Source organism: Mesoplodon mirus (genome assembly GCF_964341445.2).
Source record: "Mesoplodon mirus genome assembly, chromosome: 1".
NCBI classification, from domain to species: Eukaryota; Metazoa; Chordata; class Mammalia; order Artiodactyla; family Ziphiidae; genus Mesoplodon; species Mesoplodon mirus.
Genome location: NC_138976.1, coordinates 6,808,350 through 6,813,822, shown reverse-complemented (window position 1 = coordinate 6,813,822; position 5,473 = coordinate 6,808,350). Strand labels below are relative to the sequence as shown.

Sequence of the window (5,473 nt, the reverse complement as noted above, 5' to 3'; positions counted from 1 at the left end):
AAAAAGGGACAAATGTGTCTTTTTCCTAAGGCTGTTGTCAAAATTAGTTGCGTCTCCCAAGGCACATGGCACCGTGTGTGCCCCTCAGGTGGCACCACTCCCTCCGCTGCGGAGATCAAGCTCTGGAGGGCAGGGCCCAAAGAAACAGCAGGCCAGCAACGCCCCCTGGGCTCCTAATTGGGGCTGGCTTGGTGGTGGGCACTGAGGTGCCCTCCCAAGGGCAGAGGAGTTGGCACTGCAGGGGCAGGGGGCGTGCCGAGGGACACAGGGCAGGAGGGGATGAGGGAAAACTCCAGGCAGGTGTGAACAGCCGAGCTAACGAAGGAAAGAAAGCCAAATACAGGCTTGGAGGCGCACGACGAAGCCTCAGCGAAGGCTCAGGGCACAGGCTATCGGGAGGATGGATGGAAAATGGATGGGGGGCTGGACAGGGGACTAGATGGGGATGAATCGGAGATGGGTGGGAGGCCGATGGGAGGTTGGATAGGAAGCTGGATGGGACCTGGTTGGGCAGATGGAGAAGCCGGATAGATGATGGACAGGAGGAAGGGTGGAAGGGCAGGTGGGAGGCTGTTTCACACAGTGGTTAGGCTTGTGGGCTACGGCCACACGTGCTGGGATTCAATCCCCAGCTGGTCCATTTAGTAGTACTGTCACCTTGGACAAGTTTTCATAATCTCTCTGAGCCTCAGTGTTCCAGATGGGAGGGTGGATGCAGGATCAGTGGAAGAAGCAGTAAACTGGGGGCTCATGCGTGTAAAGCACACAGTAAGTGCTTAATAAATGCTCACGCTATCATTTCATCCCCGAATCCCGAACTCGGCCTTGGGGACATGGTGGTGAGTAAAGAAATGCTGGGGCTGCCCTCGGGGGCTCGAGCCCATCGGGCGAGGTGATCAATCCTGATGCAGGGCCCCTTGGGGTGGAGAGAGAAGGAGGGGAAGGGGGGAGGAGCAGGGTCAGGGTTATGGGATCGGTGTCCCTGGGGTCTCAGGACAGGGTCAGGGCGTTGGCAGTGTTCAGGTGAAAGAGAAGAGGGCCTGGCTCTGGAGGTGCCAGTGCAGGGCGGGAGGGAAGCCAGAAGCAGGGGCGAGGAGGGCGATTGTGGTTCACGCAGGGAAGAGGCAGGCTGGACAAGGTGGAGCCAGACAAGGTGCTTTTCAACAGGGGGTGCTACTCCAACTGTCTCTCCCTTGCTCAGTCAGTATCCAAGACCTGGCCCACCCCCGCCTCTGGACCTCAGTTTCCCCAGGTGTACGTGGGCTGGAGGATTCCTAAAGGTGCTTCCAGATTTGGGGACAGTCTGAGCCTCATCCAGGTGGATGGTAGCATGGACCTCAGCCATGGTGGCCGGCCCCTCCTAAACGGACTAGCTGGGGTTTGAATCCCAGCCCATGTGGCTGTAGCCCACAAGCCTAACCACTATGTGAAACAGCCCCTCCTGACAGGGATGGAGAAGCACCAGCCAGGCCACAGGCCTGCCCTCCCGAGGTCCAGCCCGCATGTGTGAGAGAGATGAAAGCATTAGGGAAGGATCTACAGGAGGAGAGCATCCTGCTGCTTCGACAGGGCTCTGTGTCTGTGGAACTGTCCATCTGTGATTAGATCATGGCCCAGAGGCTGGGCAGACCCTGTGGCAAATAGGCCCCCGTGACCCTGTCCTGGAAACACGCCCTTATAGATAAACCACTGATTCTACAGAGACAGCAAGACCCTTCTCTAACTCCATACTGCCGGTTCCGACGTCTGCGTGAGGGTGACGGGATCCCTGAGCGTCACCCAGGTTCAGGGTCTGGCACCAGGTGCCTGGTAAATTCCCTGTGGGGCAAGGCCACCTGCCCATCTCCCATCACGTGGAGACAGAAGCCCACAGAGCGAGGTGGCAGCTCCGGCTGGCTCCCCCGCCACCCCGTCTCCTCCATCCCCCATCTCACAACTCACCATATTTTGTGGCCCGAGGGCTGCAAATCCTAACAGGCAAAAGCAGGGATGGGGCCGCCCACCCTGTTCCAGTCATGTGTCTTACTAATTATGCCACACACCGGAAAACTTAATTAAATCGATGCTTGGTGTGTAATTTCAACTAGTTTGGAAGTAGGGGGAAATCAAACAAACAGGCACAAGGCCCTGTCAGCCTGCGCCACCTTTGGCAAAATTCGGCTGGGCCGGGGATGCTGAGGGTTGCGGACACTTGTCCTGTCCAGCTCAGCTGTGGTGAAAACGCCTATTTCCCTCTGAGCCCCCAAAGGAAGCTCTGCTCTCTGGACTTCCCAGCCCTAGAGACACGCACACACGTACACACATAAACAAACACGCACAAACACACACGTGCATGTACACACACACCAGGAACTACAGGAGGGAGCTAGACAGCCAAAGGGACAGGGAAGGTGGGAAAACCCTATGAAGCAAGGGCTGCACCCACGGTTAGCCAGACTGTAGGATAAAAATATAAGGAAATACAAGGAAAAGCCAGATACGTATAAATAAAGTCCAGTGTCCGATTCTCCTGGGACTCATTTCCAGGTCACTCTAATCCTTCTCCTCCTCCTTCTTTCTGTCCCTCTTTGGGTGACAACCCTGCTCTGTGTTTTGCCCACGAGGTCGCCCAGCTGCCGGCTGTGTCCCCCTTGGGGACCAGGGTGGTCCGAGAGGGAGGGAGGTCACCCCCAGGAAGGGCGTCCTGGTGCTCAGGTAGGGATGTGGTGGCAGAGGAGGGGGCGACGGATGGGAAGGGGACAGGAAGGGCGGGCAGGGAGGAGCTGGGCACGCTTCTATTTGATCCTGGTGTGGGGTTTTGAACCGTGTACTCTGTCAGCGGGGAGAATGTGAAGCAAAACAAGAGAGGCATTCCTCAGCAGTGGGGGGACCTCCAGAAGTCCCCATTTACTCAGCTTCTTCAGCCACGGCACTTAGCGGGAGCTGACGTGGGCCAGGCACCTGGTGCACTGTGCACGGGTCGGAAAGGCCCTGCTCCAGATGACTTGCCGTCCAGGGCGGGAGACGCAGAGGGAACATGGCAGCTGCAGAGACAGAGGGGGCCGTGGGCCAAGGCCTGCTGGAGTGTTCCTGTGCTGGGCGTGGTACCAACAGCTGGCAGCGTTATTTCTGACCCCTCATACAACAGCCTCCAGAGGCAGCTGCCATCCCCGTTACAGCCTGGGGAAATAGAGGCACAGACAGTTAAGTCACTGCCCAGGGCTCTCCGCTTGTAAACATCGCAGCTGGACTGTAAGCAGCGGCCTCTCACTGGATTATATCTGCTGTGGAGAAACAAGGCTGCAGGGAAGGGTGGTCAAGGAGGCCCTCTCTGGGGAGGGGGCTTTTGAGCTGGGGCTGACTGACTGTGTTTGCTCTGGGCTGGGCACCAGGCATCCCACAAAGACCTCACCGGAGCCCCGTTTTAGAGATTAGGAGACTGAGGCACAGAGGTTAAGGGATGGGCCTAGGTTCTCAAGGCCAGGGAGAACAGCTTGGGGCTCTCAGGACCTCAGTCTGCCCCCAGCCCACCTGGCCATCCTGCCCCCACAAGGTCGTGGCCGCTTCCTGGCTCAGAATGAAAAAGACTGGTGAATGAGAGAAAAGAGGCCTTGCTTCTCAGAGACGTGAGATGCTTTTCCCAGTGTCACCGGGCCCTGCATGGCCTGACTGTCGGTCCAAGATGCTGGTGCATCTGCCCACTGCCACGGGGATGGCCCTGCAGGGGGCAGATTGCAATGTGCTGGGACTGCGGGCCCCCATGCTGCTAAGGAACCAAGGAGGGGTGGCTCTCACTCCCACAGCTCCTGGGCCCCGGGGTCCCTCGGCCTCCCTGCCTCCTCCATCCACCCAGCCCTTGCTAACCCTGGCCCAGGAGCCGCAGGAGAGCCCCGGGTACCTGCTCGGGTCGGTGTCAGCTGGGCCTGGGTCTGAATCTTGTCGTGCTGCTACCAGTCCTGTTGCCTCAGTTTCCCTCTTGGGAAACACGCCTCAGAGTTTTGGTGGTTCCTCACCACTTGGGTTTTGGGTTCATGTCACCTCCTGGGAGAGGCCCTCATGACTGCCCTGTCCCAGCTCTTACCCCGCTGATTTCTCTCTTCCTTATTTGCGTGCTCACAGGTCCAAGAACATCTTTGTCCATGTGGGGCAGGCACTTTCCTGTCTTGATCTCCCCAGAACCCAGCACAGGCCAGCCCAGAGAAGGTGTTCAGTGGATGTTGGTGAATGAATGAGTCAATCTGACTAACGGGGACAGCATGGGTCTCTCCCTGTCCAGGACGTTCTGAGTGTTAAACTAAGCGAGATGTCAAAGCTTAGCTGGGGCTGGGCTCAGGCCCTGGTTACATAACTAGTGGGTCTTCGTCAAGGAGCCAGACCCTAACCTTGGGCCCATCCTTCCTGTGACCTGACCAAACACTGGGGTGCCACCTGGCACAGGCCTGCTCCTTAACCCAGACAACCCCAGCCAGACTCCCCAGTATCCAGGGCCAAAGGTTAGGGCGGAGAGCTGGCGGTCTCTCACTCAGAGCCCCAGGGACGGTCCTCCCCCCTCTCCCCCCCCACTACCCTTCCACTCCCTGCTCCTCCCTCCTCCCTCCCTGTCCTCCCCTCCCCCTCTCAGCTCCCCCTTCGTCCCCATCCCTGCCCTGCAGGGCCCTGCTCGCCTAGATCTCCCTCTTTCTCAGGTTTCTCTCACTCCCCGCCTCTCTCCTTTTCTCTCTCCAGTTTTTTCCTCCCCGCCTCACCCCTTCCGAGGGAGGGGCCGCCAGGGGCCGATGATTTGCAGTTCCCCAAGCAGCCATCTCCGCAGCTGCACATCTGGGTCATTAGGACGCTCTGCAAACCGGGCTGCCTGAGCCCCTGCTCCCGTCCCTCCTCCCGTCCCTCCTCCTCCCTCCAACCTCCCCTCCATCCTCCTTCACCCTCCCACCCTCCTTCCTCTTCCTCCTTCCTCCATCCTCCCCCGCCCCTCCCCAGCTCAAGCCAGTATTTTTAGCTCGCTGCTGTGCATTAGCGTGCACGGCGCTCCCGGTGAAGCCTGCACGAGGCTTTATCTGTTGTGACAGCCCCAAGGGCAGCTGGCAGACTTTTCTCCCTCTTCAGTTCGGAGCGCGCTCCCTCTCGCGCGGGTCAGAGCCTCCGCTGGACGCGGGGGCAGGGTCTCGGCCGGGTTTGGAGCCCCCGCGCCGCGTCCGGGCCGAGAGCTTTCCTCTACCTCCCCCTCCTTGCCGCCTCCCCTCCCCAGCTCCCCTCCCCCCGCCTCCTCCGCGGGCCTCCGGGCCTTTGTCTCTGGAAGACTCCGCCGCGGAGCCTGCCCGCCGCCGCACGCTGGGCTCCCGCGGCCCCGCCGCTCTTCCCTCCCTTCTCTCCTCATTTACTCCTTTCCTTGGGCTGCTTCTCTCAAGGTTCAGTCCCTCTCCGTTTGTGCCTCTCCTTGCTTGCCTCCATTTCCACCTCCCTCTTTCTCTCCTCTCCCCACACCCCTCCTCCCTGC

At 59.5% G+C, this 5,473-nt stretch overlaps 1 long non-coding RNA gene across 1 annotated transcript; it reads right to left on the bottom strand.

The window, feature by feature from the left end:
- Positions 1-2,854: 2,854 nt before the first annotated feature.
- On the bottom strand, positions 2,855-4,842 carry LOC309800204. Its single transcript, XR_014293419.1, has 2 exons — positions 4,725-4,842; positions 2,855-3,159 (listed from the first exon to the last, which is right to left on the bottom strand). It is a non-coding gene; the product is annotated as an uncharacterized lncRNA (long non-coding RNA).
- Positions 4,843-5,473: the final 631 nt, after the last annotated feature.